Consider the following 17,962-nt stretch of genomic DNA (forward strand, 5'->3'; position numbering starts at 1 on the left):
TAACTTGTTATATGTCAGAGTTAGAGATGAAAGAATTTTACTAGTGAAGAATATTTTAACATTCTTAATTTAATTCTAGAGCTGTTTTCAGAGCTGTGCATACAAAGCCAGAAACAGAGAATTGCAGAGGACAGGGATACATATTTGCTTTTCAGTGGAAAGTGAATCAGTTTGTCAGTTTAGTGCCAAAGCGTCAAGAGGTCAGAAGTGTGAACAAGATAAAAATTACATCAAGGCAGAGATATGCAAAGGATAAGGTGATAATAGAAAAATTGGGGGAGGTGGTGGTAATGGTGGTGGAGGTAGTAGGAGTAGATAATAGGTCAGTCAACAAAGAGAGTACATTCATGGCGTAGTAAGTGCATGATTAATAAGAGAAAAATTGTATATTCAAAATATGCCAAAGTTAAATCTTCTGTGGTATAGGGCTTTATTTTTTAAGGTCAATATATTTATACTCTTAAAGGCAGAGGCCACTTAGAAAAGCACATGTTAGAATAGAAAGGCAAAACAGAATAATACACACAAGTGTTAAGAAGAAAAATAAAAAGGGAGAAATGTTACTATTTCGTAAGAAGTTCTCTCAGACTTTAATCTATTTAGTTTTAGTTCTTTGTCCTGTCAAAGTTATTTTTATGGATTGGGACAAGGCAGTGTAAAGAAGCGTGGAAACAAGATCATAACTTCTCTTTAAAAAGTCAGGAAAATAGTTTATTTTTACCTAAATCCTAGAGGATGCCACACAATTAGCAGGACTTTATTCCTCAGTGAGCAAAGGTCTTGCTCTGAATTTGAAAATGCAGCCTTTGTGATGGACAATGAATGCTGATTCATCCTTCTCCTAGAAATTCAGGACACAGTTGTGTTATTTTTAATATAAATTAGATTCATCAGAGATTCATTTATTCCGAGTAAACTGTTTTAAGGTCCTGTGAAAGAGCAACTGCCTGGGGATCTGGAGGTCCTTAGTTCAAATCCCTGCAGAGGGAAATCTGTTTCCTCTTAGACAGAGAAACTGTTCCTAGAAAAGAGTAGAATTCTCATCTCCAGCATTACCAGGTATGGGCCGATATTTGAATATTTTCACTTGTTTCCAATATCAAGTATAATTTTAGTAAATGATTTTGGAATTAACAGTTATTATAAAGTATTGCAAAGAACAGCACAAAGCATGGCTAAAAACAAATCTCAAAATAAAACAAAAAGAAGAGAGAGAGACCAAACTTCTTGACATAAATTAAAAATACATAATTTGTGGAATTTGTTTAGGGGGCCATCTCCTCCTTTCACTTCCTACTTCTACCCCCATACACTTGTTAACATGCCAGTTGTCTTGTATTTCTAAAATCCTTGTGTGGGAAGATTTGTTTTTACGCAGGTAATCACCTTGGCCTTTTCATGCTCCATCATCTCAGTCTACCATAAGTCCATTTTTGCCTGACTTCCCATTGGGAAAGCGCAGAAGACAAGTTGAAATTCTCAGTGAGGACCTGGTCTTGAACTGGCGGTTACAGGTCGTACACAACTGTGTGAACCTCTCTTTTCCATCGCTTGTCTTTACTCTGAGGGAACTTATGAGTGTCCTTCCTTTGCCCCTTACCTGGGCTCTGGGCCATCATCTGGCTCCATGAGATGCAAGATCAAAAATTGCTTGCTTCGTTCAGGCTTCCTGCTGCTTTTGTTTTGGAGATGTGGGGTACAGTCGTCTCTGATTCATTAAGTAAGAATATTAAGGGAATTCACATCTGCCCTCCCAAAGCATGTTCTAGTGCTGACAGATAATCAGGAAGGCCAAACCCAAAAGTTAGTTTTGAAGTGCAGGAGGCTGTTATTGGAGCAAAGTGTCTCCTTCCATCAATACAGTTGGAAATCACAGCACTTTTAAAGAGAGTTTTCACAACTTTAAGGTATAGATCACTTTAGCAGAGGAAACCAAAAGAAATAACAAAATTGAGGCCCAGTGTGTGATCTCGGTCAGGTGGCCGCAGTCAAGGCATCACCAGGCTACTGGAAACTTATGCAAATAAATTATTGCCAAGAAAATTTTACAAAGATTATTAGAGATGCTTCCATGCACTTCTTTTTGTCTTTCACTGGAAGCAGCTATTTCCAGTGGAGCACATAAACCACTTGCCAAAACCTGACTCTGTAGAAGGTTGATAAACATTGGAGCTCAGACACAGCAATGAATATTTTACCGACATATGCATACATGATCTATCTTGGAATTATTCTTTTTTAGCACTGAAAATGTTTGCTGTTGGAAAAGAGCATTCAATGACACTGGCTGAGAGTCTCACATTCTTGGTGAGAGAGGCACAAAATGATGACTTACAGGGATAAGAAAATGATAAGGCACTATGGTTGAGTGCCATTTGTGAGAAAAAAGAGTGTCCTTGGCCTTTCATTCATCTTTTCTTCAAACATGGTTAGAAAGTCACGATGGCTTGGATGTTGGGCACATGGCCCTGTTCTTTGGTGTAAGAAAAAAAGCAGAAAGCATAAACAAAAAAAAGCAAGAAAATAAATAAAATATCAGTGGAACTTGGAAAGTTACTTGCCACTCCTACTTAGCATGGAGGCCAGTGATGGTTCATAGGTCATGATGATATTGGTAATCAAAGATTCAGCTACATGTTCCCATGTCTTGAGACACGTTGTTGCTTCTCCTGAAATGTTTTCTCTCTCCATCTGTGACATCCATGGGCACATGCCTCTCGGTTCTTCCTTGAAGAAAGAACTTGAGGTTCTCTCTGGCTGTCACAATATTCATGCTAAGGCTGTGCTCTTCCCAGGCTGCTCCCAGCCATTGACTGCGGCTGTCCTGTAATGAACAGAATTTGCTCTGAGGCATCTCCATCAGCCTGCCTGAGGCTGTCTCAGGGCTTCACGGCAGTTTGCGGCTCCTCCTACTCAATCCTCCAACCTGCCCTCTCCTTACATGGGTTTCTGATCTGCATCATTTTCTGGAGCTCTCTCTACCTACTCCTGTTAGCTTTCCTTTATCCTCCAGAGGCATTTCACCCAATAAATCTCACCCACATTTAATTTCCTCTTGGTGCTGCTTCTCAGAGTGCCTGAACTAGCACACACTCCAAAAGCCATCACATGCACTTATGGAAAATCAAGGCCAAGCTCAAATGTCACTCACTACTTTCATGAAGACTCCTCTAATCCTTCCAAGTGGTTATAGCATCTTATTCCTCGAACTCCTTCCCACAAGAAAACTCTATATTTTCTAAGAGAGTTTTATAAAACCTATCTCCTTTTAATTTTTTCTTGCTTTAGTTTTATAATTAGAAGATAGACACTATTATGCTACTTTTAAAAGTATTTATTCTTCTACATTGCTTATCACACTACCTGACATATAGGAGGCATTCATCAACTCTTTGCTCAACTCAACCAAATGGATTGTTATCTTATTTTAGGGGACACTTACAGCCACTAGAAAGTAACTTGCATGGCCTGTTGGTTCTCTTCAATGCACACCATTTTCAATGTGGCAAACTTTCTCCCTTTATTATTTCTGCGGTATAGTATGTTCAGGTTTAATTGCTTTTCAGTAATGATTAGCAGATTCAGAATCCTTTGTTGCAATTTGTCCATTCATCCTTCTTTTTATTGAGCACATTCTGTATGCTTGGTCCTGTGCTAGGTGATAAAAGCACAAAGATGAAAAAGACACAGCCCCCATCTTCTAATAGCTTAGAGTATAGAGAGAAAGATCAATATGCAAAGGAATATGGTAATAAAATTTTGAAGGCCCATGACACATGTCTGTACAAGACACAATAGTTGCATAGAAAAATGATGGCAAATTCTACCTAAGAAATCAGGGAAGTCTTCACACATATGATAATATTTTACATGAGTCTTAGAAAATTTGTTGGAATTCACGTTGTGGAAAACAGGAAGAAGTACTTGGTGAATGCTGTGAATTACTGCCTCTCCCAGTGCCCCCTTGAGTGAGGTAGGACTTGCTCCCCCACTGCTGGAAGTGCTGCAGGTTGACTCTCAGCTGACAGTCCTCTTTGGGATAGCCTCCAATTAAAAACATAAACAAAAACCAAAACCAAACTGCCTTGCCTAAGGTTGTGCTTTCTTTCCACGGGTAACCCACATGTGATGACTGATCACCGGCATTTAAAAACTTAGACCTATCATCCTTAACTTGGGACAACTCTGAAGATCCATTCCAACTAAAGAACTCCCTGTGGAGTTGGCTGACAACTTTTTTGGGACTGAATCACAAACTAATCTGTCCCTCTGCTCAATCTTCCCTTCCACAGATTTTCGTACCAAGAGCACTCCCTAATAAGAATCCTGTGTGCTAATTGCATCTCAGAATCTGCTTCTCAGGGAACCCAAACTGTAACAAGTATGGTCAGTCCAGGCAGGGGCAAGCAGCTCAAGCAGAAGCATGCATGTGAAAGGGCATGGGTAGTTTGGAGTACCACAGTCTTCCGAAAATGGCCTCTCAACTCCTTGCATGCTTTGTATTCTTTTGCTTTTTTTTTTTTTTAACTTTTTTGCTGAAACAATAAACATATTCAGAAAAATGTTATCTGCATTTAAAATTTTTCCCTCTCATGTATATTTTTTCTATTCTTACACAGCAAGGAAAATTCTAGGAAAGTTCTGTGAATCATCCAATGTTTTGCATTATCCATACTACTTTCACATTCTGTGAATGTAAAATTTGGATATTAGAAAAGGATGCAGCAAGGCTTCTTTCTTTGATTTTAGTAATATCCCAATAGAACAACATTATTACTCCATTGGTTTGCATTCTATCAATGATTCGTAAATAAATAGACCTTTGTAATGCAAAGACTTAAACTGAATTAGAGTTGTCCAGTTAGACACATGCTCAAGGATCAGCTAAGCTGAACAAACTCATAACACTACAATTTCAGAGAATTTCCCTACTTGGAAAACTACTACAATGTTTTCACCTTTATTTTGTGCCTGATCACTCATTTTAGTAAAAATACAACACTGGGAAGACCACACATCAGATGGTGCAGCAATCCTACTCCAACCTGGGCCCATGCTGATTCCTGAGCGGAAGAGGCTCATGGATCACATGACAACACACGATAACATACCATTTCCTATTCCATCTCTGTTAAAAAGTCTTGTACTGACATCACTATTTGAAGTTACACCTGTTGAAACAAGAAGAGCAATGTTTTCAACACAAGGTGAAAATTGAGCAAGTGATTATACCAGAAAGATGGTGAAACACTAATTATGGCTGAGATTAGAGAAATAGGAGAATCAGTCATCCACTTTATTGGACTCTGAAAGTCACAAAGATGTCCTTAATTTTTTTGGTTAGTGCTGTTGAGTTGATTCTGACTCCTAGTGACCCTGTATACAGCGAAGCAGAACCCTGCTGGACTTTTTGAGCCATCCTCTCACCTTCCAGATCTATATCATACAACGTCCGCTGCTCTTCATAGGGTTTTCAAGGCCAATTTTTTCAGAAGTGGGTGGCCAGGTCCTTCTTCCTAGTCTGTCTGAGTCTAGAAGCTCTACTGAAACCTGTCCACCATGGGTGACCCCGCTGGTATTTGAAATACCAATGGCATAGCTTTCAGCATCACAACAACACTCAGCCGCCACAGTACAGGCAGGTGGTGTGGTTCTCTGATGGGGAAACAGGACCTGGGCTGAGCTGGGTGAGAACACTGAATCTTAAGCACTAGACTGCCAGGGCTGATTGTCCTTAAATACCCATATATTAATTGTATGTTGCCTTTTTATTCGTATTGTCTTTTTCTTCTTCCTCTCAGCTACATATTTACAGATCTTTAAATCAACGACATCTCTGAATTTTGTTCATTTCCTGCAGTTGGGATTTGATTCTTGAAAATCAAAACTGATTGCAAGCTCAGCCCTGGAGAAGCATTCTGGCATCATCATTTAACAGAATGTTAGAGAGATGTGGGAAAGAAAGACAGGCATTTTGGGAGTGGTATGTACACAAGATGCAAATGAAGGAGATCCAGGCAAAGCAAAAGAGGGTGATCCTAATTTAGTGATCAAATTAGTTTTGCAGATAGCTAGACACTTGTCTCTCATTTTCAATCACTCCTCTGTTTGTAGTGCACTTTGATGGGCTGTCTTGATAGCAAAATTATAGGCAATTAAATTTAGAGGGCTAATTTTTCCAATGATTTCAATCATAGAAAAATAAAATAGGAGATAACTTAAATACATCTTATAAAAAGGAACCGTATTGTTTCAAAGGATCAAAAGCTTTGTCTCTTAGAGAATCAAAGGCCTTAGCCTTTGGCATCAATCACATTTTTCACAAGACACAGAATTTTTCAGCTCTTAAGGCTTCATGACCGAGAAAATGATTCAACCTTTCAGCTGTAAGGCTTGCTCCAAGATGTGAAGATGGAGAGGCATTTGGCAGCAGCTGTTAACCCACCTGCAGAGAAAACTTCTGTCTCATTTCATCTGTTGAATTGTTCACATGATCCAGACTAATGTTTACTTGTGCACAATTAAAGATACCACCTAGTCTTCAGAGATTCTTCCAAATAGACTGACTGAGAGCTTGCAGGGTCTGAATTTTAGGTCCTCTCCCTGGCTAAAGGTTAGCTTACCATGTACACAACACCTATACAAGAACATTTAGTTGGCTAACTGAAGCAAAGTAGAAAATCTTGAGTCAAGAAAAACTTGGCTATCTTCCCACACTTGCCTCTGCAGTGGCAGTCCTAAATGCTGTATTTATTTGCATTTCATTTTCTACGCACATTTATGGGAAACCATCAGTGCAGGATTGAGATGTACATCTAAATCTGTGCTTTCCCCATTTCATCTGTCCTGAGGACTGCCGACCATAATACCTACTTATGCTAAAATGTGTTGGATAGAGGCTCTGTTATCCCAAGAATCAACTGCATCTCCTTAGAATGCATGGCTGCCAATAACGTATGCTGGTTTCTGATGCCAGAAAATAATGCAATTGAAATGACTGAAAGTAAAGCATATTAGAGAAAAGCACATGTTTGAAAACTGAAATGTAGCAACACCAGCACAAATCAACGTCTGGATGGCCATAGTAGCCAGGGCCATGGCTTACAATTATTTTGATTGTAAGCAAGAGGAAATATATTTTTAATCACATAGAAACTCATTTAAATAAGCTTCTGAAGGGAGTGCTTATGCTGAAGTTACCTTAGAAATTCCAAGTTAAATTTTCTGACAGATACGCTGAGTAGAGTTGTCAGTTATTTTACTCCAAGAGACAAAAGAAAATCTCATTAAGTTTCTTGGTTATTTTAGTTGAAGTTGAATTTTTAAGAGGTTTGAAGTACGTTTTTGACATTTAGTATTAGAGTTCTCTTTAAAAGAATATAATTCTCTTGTGTCAGGATGGTAAAGATTACATTGTTTGCTTGAGAGACAGCTGTTCAGCCTCTTAGGTAAATACAGTGTAAGAAAAAACTTTGGAATTGTATGCATCCAGTTAGGTTTGTAACTGTTCAGTTCAGCCTGGGAAAGGTATATTTTCATGATTTTATGTTTAAAGCATGCATAAAAGGGACAAATTATTATTAAAATAAAAATATGCAGTACTAGAATTGTGACTTAAAAATAAACAAGGTAATAGAAACCAGTAATAGCCCTGAATTTAAGCACTCAATAAACATTCACATTCAAACAACACTGAGAGACTGAGTTAATAAAAATTACAATGAAATAAAATACGGGCAAAAATATGAATTGGAACATAATATAATCACAACTCTAATTCTCCGTGATTTTCAGCTACAAAATCAACATTATCATTGGATTCATCATCATTAAAATATGTGGAGGTGGGAAGAATGGGTTATTTTGCCAGCTAGAGGATGTTAGAACCTCTTCTCTTTTAATATACTAAAGGTGTATGATCTTGACTTAGTGCTTCCTTTGTTACATAATACAATTTGAGAATGTGTCAGTCTTGGCAAATGATTAATGTATTGAAAACATTAAGAGCAAGAGGATAAATGTATGGAGAATAAATTGCTCATTTCTATTAATTGCATGAACCTTGACAAACTATTTTATGGTTTCCTACCTTGGTTTCTTCATCTACATAAAGTAATAATTGGATTTAGCTGGTTGCCAGAGTTCTTTCCAACTCTAAAAAGTTATCGGCCAATAAGTGCACATTACATTTTCAGAGAGTTCACAAATACGTCATGCTGATGAAGTAATAATTTACAAAATAATATCTTATGCACTGATGTATTTTCTTTTTCACAAAGTGGAAGATGGATCCTCTATGATAGAATTAGCCACAGTAGTAAAATGGTTATGTACCTGACAGTGTACACATTCTGTCAATTCCCTAAACCATTGTTTTAGGAAGGGTGGGACAGAAGAAGAGGAATGGAAACTCTGGCCATGAGGAATTATGCCAGCCTGGTTAAAAACGCGGGCTGGAAGCACAGAGCCCAGTCTCAACCCTGATTGTTGTACTTGATAGTTTTGTGGCCTTGGGCAAGTTATAGAAACTCTGCGCTTCAATTTCCTCATCTGTTCAATGGGCCCATAATAGTTCCTCTTTGTACTGGTTTGATGTGCAGAATAAGAAACCTTACAACTGAAATACATTTAAAATAGCTTCTGTCACATAATAGGCTTTGAATTAATATTAGCAGCTATTATTATTATTTAGAATCTGTTTCACATATATTTGCCCATGTGTTTCTAATAGAAACTCAATGAGGTGATTTTTACTATTCACATTATATAGAAGAGACTAAGAATCCGAAATCTTAAGTAGCTTACCCAAAAATGACACAAATTCTAAGTTGTAGAGTGAAGATTTAAACCCAGTACTTTTTGGCTCAAATATTATTTTCCCTACATCAGGTCAAACATATTGCCTCGCACATTTTCTCTTGTTATCCTACCTGGTCCTCCACCACCATTCCCCTTCTAATTCATCCAGAATTTTCCACTGGTAATAGTATTGGTAATTATTTAAAACTGTAGACGTTCATTCATGAATTTTAAATTTGAAACTTTGTGAGAAACTTTAAGGATTATTCTCTGTACTTTATTTATAGACTAAGAAACTATGATTCAAAAAGGTGAAGAGACAAACATTGTGGCCATGATGGTGGTTAGTGACCAGGTCAAGACTAGACCCCAGATCTCCTCACTTCCCATTCATTGCTTTTTCCTTATCATTTTACTGTTATCTTCGTAGATATAGGTTAGTATTCTAGACATTTATATTTTCATCCAAAATCAAGATATGTTTGTTTATGATGCTTTGGTCTGATAGGTTTTTCCAAGTCCAACTCTAAATGATTACATATTTTTATGCTTGAAGTCTTCTGTCTGATGCTAATCTTTGTATTTATTTATTTTTAATGGACTTAATTTTTTAGAGAAGGTTTAGATTCATAGCAAAAATTAAGGGGAAAGCACAGAGTTCCCATAGACTGCCTGCCCTCACACACGCATAGCCTCTCCCACTATCAACATCCTCCGCAGAGCGGTGCATGTGTTACAATCTATGAAGCTACACGGACACATCATCATCACCCAAAGTCCATAGATGACATTAGGGTTCATTGTTGGTTTTGAATGCTCTATGGGTTTTGACAAATGTGTAATGACAAGCATCCACCATTACTGTATTATACAGAATAATTTCACTGCTCTAAACATCCTCTGTGCTTCTCCTAGTCATCCCTCCCTTCCTCCCCTCAACCCCTATTTTGTACTTATATTAACCATAAATTTTGCCCTTTGCTTTGCCATAAGGAAAAACAAATCTGATTTGGCTTATAAGGCACACTTTAAGTCATTTCAGTATGTGCAGGTGTCTTTCATTTGCCGACGAGCATTTGCTTAGCTTGTTCAGAATTGACACCACACTTGGCATGGTATGACCTTATTTGGGAGACTTCAGGGTTACTTTTGTGAAAGTTATGCATTAATATATTGTAATAAATTGATCAACACGTGTTTGTTGAACACATACCCACTGTAGTTAATATCATTGATAGATAGCTGCAGTTTCCAGATTGAATGTAGCCCCAGAATAGGGCAAATGGTCATGAGGTAGGCAGAATAACAACCTTCTACAGATGTCCATGACTCCTGGAAACTGTGAATATGTTACATCACATGGCAAAGAGATTTTGCAACTTGATTAAGGGTACATATCTTGAGATAGGGAGATGATACTGGGTTAATCAGTATCCAACAGTCCTTAAAAGCAGAGAGCCTTTCCAGCTGTGGTCAGAGAGACATGTGGCTAAGAAAGCATGGTCAAAGAGATGCAACGTTGCTGGCTTTGAAGATGGAGGAGGGGGACATGCGATAAGGAATATGATCAACCTCTAGAAGATGGAAAAGGAAAAGAAATGATTTCTCTAGAGCTGCCTACTAGAAAGGAATACAGCCCCTTTGACAATAGCCTAGTTGAGACCCACGTTGAACTTCTGACCTACAGAATATAAGATAATAAGTTTGTTTGGCTAAAGCCAGCAAGTTTGTGGTAATTTTTTAACATCAATAGGAAATGAATTGAGGTCAGAAAATATCACCCTTTGAATTTGAAATACAGTGACCATATCAATGAGTATTTCCACAAGTTCTTATGCTATTGTTGGCACATTCCTCATTTTCTCATCACTTCTGGTAATAACCAAAATATGAGAAAGTCATGCCAGAATTTTTAGTATAAGGCTATCTGAACAGTAATTTAATTAGCAAAATATACAACATAAAAAACCTAGCTCCTTAATTTATATAGTGTAACACATTTATAAATAACTGTCATCCTTCCAAAGTGTGCATGTCCTTTGCCTGGCCAATGAGTTATTTTAATTTTTGAGAGGTGGTCCTCTTTTCCAGAACTCCACTTGAGGGTATCCTTTCTGATCCATCAGAATCCACAGAAGCTTCTGCAATCTATGGGTTATCTACAGCTGTGAGCTGAGCATTCTCTGCACTCTTCGTAAATTGAATGGAAGAGAAATAGAGAATTAAGTTTATTTTTCTATAAACAAAGTTGTCTTTTTTTTCTCTAAGTGTGTTATCATCTTTATCCCTCTGTTTCCTTTTCTTTAGTTTTTACTTTTGTGTCCATTTAATGCCTCTATGAGGTGTTGTTGCCTGTCCTGCCAGATCTTTCTCCTTTGCTACCCTTTATAGTTTTATGTAACTGCAGATAAGTGACTATGTTGCAGGCTCACTTAATACAGAACAGCTGGATTGCACCACTGCTCCAAAAGAGATGGAGAACCAGGTGGGCCGTGGATCATCTGCCAATAAGGAAGTGGTTTGGAGTTGAAAGGTGTCCATCCCCAAATTCATATTTTAAAGTCCTAATCCCAAGAACCTCAGAATACGTCCTTATTTGCAAATGAGGACATCGCAGATGGCAGATGTAATTAGTTAAGATGAGTCATACTGGAGAGGGTGGGCCCCTGATCTGATATGATGGTTATCCTTATGAAAATGAGAAATTTGGACACCAACATGCACACAGAGAGAGCGCCATGTAAATACTTGAGTTCTGCTACCACAAAGGAGTTGCCAGTCCCTAGTAAAGAGGCTTATATCCTGCCCTAGAGCCTTCAGAGACAGCATGGCCCTGCTGACACCTTGATCTCAGACTTCTAGCCTCCCAAACCATGAGACAGATTTCTGTTGTTTCAGCCACTCAGTTTATGGTCCTTTGTTAAGGCGGCCCTAGCAAACTAAGACGGAAGGTCCTATAAACTGCCCCCTCATTCATGTGACTTCTAATACAAGGGTGGCCACTGCTGCCCTGTTAATTCCACATCATCTAGAAGGGAAAGAATTTCAACGTTCTAGGTTCTCTCTGTTAGTTGCCCTTAGAGTCTCTGCCTCTTAGCGGCACATAGGCGACTTTCCTCAGGACATTTAACCCTGAATCCTCAAGACCGTCTTTCTAGAGTCCACAGCCTCTCTCCATGATGGCCGCACATAAGATCTTCACAAAATCCTTAATATCTCAACATGTTTGACTTACTTAGATGCAGTAATTAAGTAGCTAGTTAACATCATTAAACAGTGTTATGTGGGGATAAATTTTTATCAGCAACTCTTCTGAGATAATTGCCTCAAGCAAAGAATCATCTAGCATTATGGTTATACATAAAATTAAAGGAAAAGAATTCAATAATGTGTATGCAACATCAAGCCTCATTAACCTACTTACAGTGTTATTGTACATCGTACACTAAAAAAATATACTCCTAACCACAAGCAGAAAGGGGCAGTGGTATCATGAGAAACTAGATCTTCTGGTTATGAAGAAAAAAGAAGAATCAGCTGGAAAAGGTAAACATGTTCTGCAATTAAGAGATGGTATTGGAAATAAAAGAAGAGTGTTAGATTTTTAGGAATTGAGTCTTTTCAGTTAAAAACATTAAACAAATTTCTTGCTCTTCACAACTAATTTCAAAAAATCAAACAGAAACCATTTTGGTTTTAACTGACTTTTAAGCTTCTTATGTTCCTGCCCACATTAACCAATATTTTCAAACGAAAACATTTTGCAAATCAGAAACCCACAGTCATATTTAATCCTCTAACTTTTCCCCTTAGTTACACCCCAACACCATCGAATCCAGAAGAAAGTCACATTTATTGTTTCACCCACTTCTCTTCATCTCCATTGCCTCTAGTCTCCTCCAAGATACCATTTTATTTCCTTTGGATGTTCTATTGTCTTCCTATTTGTTTCTTTGGTCTCACTCTTGCCCAACTGTAAAAAATCTATCCTCCTGACAGCAACCAGATAGATTTAAAAAAAATTAGATGGTATCATATCCCAGGTACAACATATGTTGAACAAACCTGTCTTGTGCTTTCTCTGTGGGATGACAAAGCCAAGAGCCTACAGGGACAAGAAGGAAGTATAAATGAGTGAAGCAGAATGGAATTGAGACGCTATGGAGTAGCAGGTCCTGTGGCAAAGTAGAAAGTGACTTCCCTGTCTAAATGGCATGATTTTTGTGGAAAAGAGTGGGGTCAGTGTTGTCAGATGATTTGATTTTTCAAGAGGAACTTTAAACCCACAATTCCATGTTAAAATCTCCCAATTTTTGAATATCAAAAATTATTTCAATTTATTTTCCAAAAATACTATGCAAGCCAAATAAAACACATATGTGGACCAGCTCTAACTTAAGCAAAGACTTAGCACCTCTGTCCTATATGTGATCGGGATCACACTAGGCTCAGTTGTAGTTATCAATGGTGGTGTTCATGAGTATGAGTGTTTCAAAAGAGGCAATCCAGTCTCCCCCAGCCCCAGCAGGTGCAACAAGGGGCTATATAGTCTGTAGACAGTTTAATAATGGAACCAAATAAAAGTTGATCTGCTTTTTATTATCAGCAACAATTGCACCAGCAGTTCTAAACAATGTTCTCCCTTCCATGCCAAATCAACTCCACACTCCTCCACCTGGGTGTGCCACCATCCAGTATCTCGCCTCATACCACTCCGTCCCTTACTCATCATCCTCCAGTCTCAAGGCTTTCTTTCTGTTCCTCAAAGAAACCAAATCTTTTTAATTGTTGTTACATTCCAATTAGAAGTTTCTCTTTTGTCTCTTCAAATCATTGACAGGTCCTCATTGTTCAGATTACAGCTTAAATTTATTTTCTTCAGTAAGACCTTTCTGCATTGTGCAGTAACACCCCCAATCGTTCTCTTTCACATCACCCTGTTTTACCTGGTCACATTTGACAGGGTTTGATATTACTTTTTAATTTATTTGTTTTATTTTATATTGTCTCCCTCATTCTCTCTCCCACTTCCCCTCACACTGGAATGTAAATTCAATGAGAGGATTAAGAAGAGGAATCTTATCTTTTTAAACATTGACTGATTCATCCCCAGTTTCTAATGCGTTGCTTGGTACACAATTGGCCAATAAATATTTCTTAGATGAATGCAAATGCAAATCCAAAGATCAACCTAAACTATATGTAAAACACATGTATTAAAGGAAGTAACTTTGGTACAATTTACCATATGGCCTGGATGAGTCTCTCCTGAAGTAACTACATTTGTGCTGATGAATGTCTCCCATGCTGGTTTGATGTAATACATGAAAAGAAACTAAATAATGACAATAAATCACACTATGAAGTAGTGAAAATGGATGCATACATTTTGAACTCAGAGCATGAAAATCCATAGGATTTGCATAATATTGGAATGATTGCATCATTATCCATCAGAGTTAATAAGGCTAAGCTTTGCCAAAAAGTAATAATGAAATTTCTCAGGGCTTTTTAAAATTTTAAGTGATTACCTTCACCTTGACTATTTCTTTTTGATTTCTGTAAAATGTAGATGTGATCAGTTATCAAGTTTAATAATCTCCACAGTATTAGTGTTCATCTTAACACAGGAATTTAATTTTGCTTTTTCTTTTGTTTCACACCTGTTTTTATTAGAGATCAATAATAAGTATCAAAAATAATTGAAGCTCCAGATATGTTAACTAGGCATCAAACCCAATTTTGTTGCTCTTTAAAATATTGGAAGTGTTATTTTTGTAAAAATAGTTTCTATGGGGTGATCATCATAATAAATATATTCATAGGCAAAATGTCAATATTGGGTACAACTTTGAGAATTCCAGTGTAGCTTCATTGATATTTTTAGTATAGTAATGATGTGTCCCTAACGAAACTGTTTCATAATACAGAAGAAACCTTCTACAATGGCATGTGGGCAGGAACCATATTTGAGGCTTGGCACCTCTCTGATCTAGCCCAAATTCTCAGAAATAACCTGAAGAGAAATTGCATGAGAAAATGCTGAGGAGTATGAAAGGACCAGGAGGACGTGAGTTCATGTATCATATCTCTAGTTGGCATCAGGCTCCCTTATTTGCTCCTCTCCTTTTTGGACCTCAGCCAATTTCTGATTGTTCTTTTATGTCTCAGCTCTGTGTTTGTATTCCACTGTTTACTCTCTCAGTCCTTCCTGCTCCTACTTTAATTTGTGCTGTTTTGTTATTGAATTTAATAAGAGCTTTGCTTTACACGTGTTTGAGATACAATAAAATATAAACACTTCTAAAATATTTAGTGCACCAAAATTATTACATTTCACTCTTTTATTTTTATTTTTTCTAGATCCCTCAAAATTCAGCTGAGACCTCACTTACCAGTGTCATAACGAAGTATAGCTAGATGTTTTTGGGTGGAGGTGTTCCCCTCTCTGCAAGAATATGCAGACAAGGCCTGTGGTCATCAGTCTGTCACATTCTTGGCCAAACTGCTTATTCTCCAGGTCTAGGTTAAAATATCCTACACTTGAGCAAGGTGGGTTCTGCTGGCTATTTCCACACTCCAGTTGAAGCTCAGCAAAAGAGACCGTTCCCTTGCTTCCCGAAGTGTAGTTCAAATGCAGGTCTGACTCTCTAAATCCTATCCTGGTTTTCCTATAGCATACTCTGCAGCTGCTCCTGACCCCCATAATTTAGGGAATTTGAAAACAAAATAATTCAAAAATAAATAGGAGTGTCTAAATGGCTTTTCTAAAGTTGTTCCATGGAAAACTACTTCTTCATCTTTATAGATGCTTTGTTTAAAAATATTTTGTTTACCAAATGAGTTCGGGAAAGATTAGGTTAAACAAATACAAATAGATTTCTTTATGGTAAGATTCTTATATCCTTTGGTATGTTAATATTGTAGTTGAAATCTCCAAAAGGAGAAAATAGTGAACATTTCCTGAAATTTTGTGACCATCAAATCCTTTTTTTTTTTTTTTTTTTAAAGATTTTATTATTTCCTTTTTCTCCCCAAAGCCCCCCGGTACATAGTTGTATATTCTTCGTTGTGGGTTCTTCTAGTTGTGGTATGTGGGACGCTGCCTCAGCCTGGTCTGATGAGCAGTGCCATGTCCGCGCCCAGGATTCGAACCAACGAAACACTGGGCCGCCTGCAGCGGAGCGCGCGAACTTAACCACTCGGCCAGGGGGCCATCCCCCATCAAATCCTTTTTTTAAAACCCAACTTAACTAGTATTCCACAGAATCCTCTTTGAGAGTCTCAAATAGGATGATTGTATAATTTTGAAATATGAGAATAATTACACCTTTTTTTAAGAAACACATATGGTCTGTTACCTTGCTACTCAAAATCTGGTGTGAGGATCAGAATTGAACAAGTCCCAAGGTGACTCCTGTGCCTGTTAAATTAGAGGCACTCTCCTATAATCCCAAACTATTATTTGTCAGTGAGACTTTAATCTGTGGGAAGTAAAAGCGTTTCTTCAGAGTACATCAGTCATATCTCTTTAAATAAGATGCCTCACTCTGAGGAAAGAAAAAGAGAAATTTGTCTACCTTACCTCCTAATCGCTCATCTTCAGTAGAACTCACTCCCACCACACACACTCACTCACTCACTCAGACACCAAAACACTCCCTCATTTGGGACTAAAGAGAAGTGAAAAATTGATCCAAGCTGAGATTTCTTCTTTCTGGAGATGAGAGAAAAAAATGAGCCATAATAGCATCGACAGAAGGATGGGTTGGGGAACAAATTCATCAAGTAAGTGAGATAATTTATAGATGGACACCACACGTTTTAGCAGACTAGATAATTAACATTTTTTTTTTCTTTTTTAAGGCATAGGTGATTGATAGATGAATATACTTTAATATCCAAGGTTCTGCCAATAGTGGACAGTTGGTCAATGATCAAAAAGCCAAAATGATATCAAGAGGGCTGACTCAAATAGAAGAATCCAGAAATCATCATTTATGCATTTATTTCTTATTTATAAAGTACGGACCATCAGTCAGTGGAGTTTAACAGCTGCCCACATCAACACTGGGAGAGTGGCCAGTTGGCTAGCCATTTAGTCCATTGACAAGACAGGCCTTCATTATATGTGCTTTAAAATGATACCTAGTGAACTATATGCAGATATATACTCGCAACATAATTTGACTGCAATATATCCAAATGAACACAATATTTGAATTAAATGTACCATAAAAGCTATGTTTTAAGAGAGATCTTGCAAAAAAAAATCAATCCAAATTTCCAGATGGATATTTTCCAAGCTGAACAGTTCTGGTATGTGTTACCTTATATGCCCTAATTTTCCTCTCCAGGCTGAGTTGAGACATTGTGAATGATTTATGGTGACAAACAGTAAAATGCATAATTTCTGTATATGGTATTTACTCATTTGTATTAAAATAAAATCCAGTGGAGGAGAGCAGGAACATTTTCAGTAATATTTGACTCATCAACAATCCAAAGCTGAGACATTGATTGCTAGAACTGACTCTAGCCAGAAGTTTTGAAATATCTTCAATGGTTTGATTGTGTAACTCGGCTCTTCTGCTAGCTAATTCTTTTCCATTGAATGGAAATGAGAGTTACCATAGGAACTCAGAGGCTATAAGGTAGGACTAGGATTCCTAACTGAATGTGAGCTATCTTTGTCAGCTTCTCCTCACTGTTCTTTCTGCTCCAGGACATGAGCACTAAATGCTGTGAACCATCTTCTTTTGCTGTCCTTAGAACAGGGAACAGTTAGCGTCACTCAACTGCCAGAGGAGCAAGAAAAGAAAGAGGAAAAGTTACCAACCCTGCCGTCTGATAGCTTCTATATCTGGAGGTTTGCTTCCAGGGATGTTGAACAAGTCTATTTCTTACTAGTTGATTTTTGAATGAGCCACTGACTTCTCCTTTATCTAAACGTGTTAGTTAGAATTGATCCAGAAAGGAGAGAGGGGCTTTTGAAATGTGAAATCTAAACTGTGTTGTTCTTAAGAAGACTATTACATATAAGTGTGTGCATTTGCGTTTCAGGGGTATGTTGGGTCAGTATCCACGGGTGGAAACAAGAATATAATCTGATAGCAATGCAGAAAATACTCAGTTTCACTTTACTTATTATTCCTCACCTTCT

This window comes from Equus asinus, chromosome 5 (genome assembly GCF_041296235.1).
Source record: "Equus asinus isolate D_3611 breed Donkey chromosome 5, EquAss-T2T_v2, whole genome shotgun sequence".
In the NCBI taxonomy this organism is placed as follows: domain Eukaryota; kingdom Metazoa; phylum Chordata; class Mammalia; order Perissodactyla; family Equidae; genus Equus; species Equus asinus.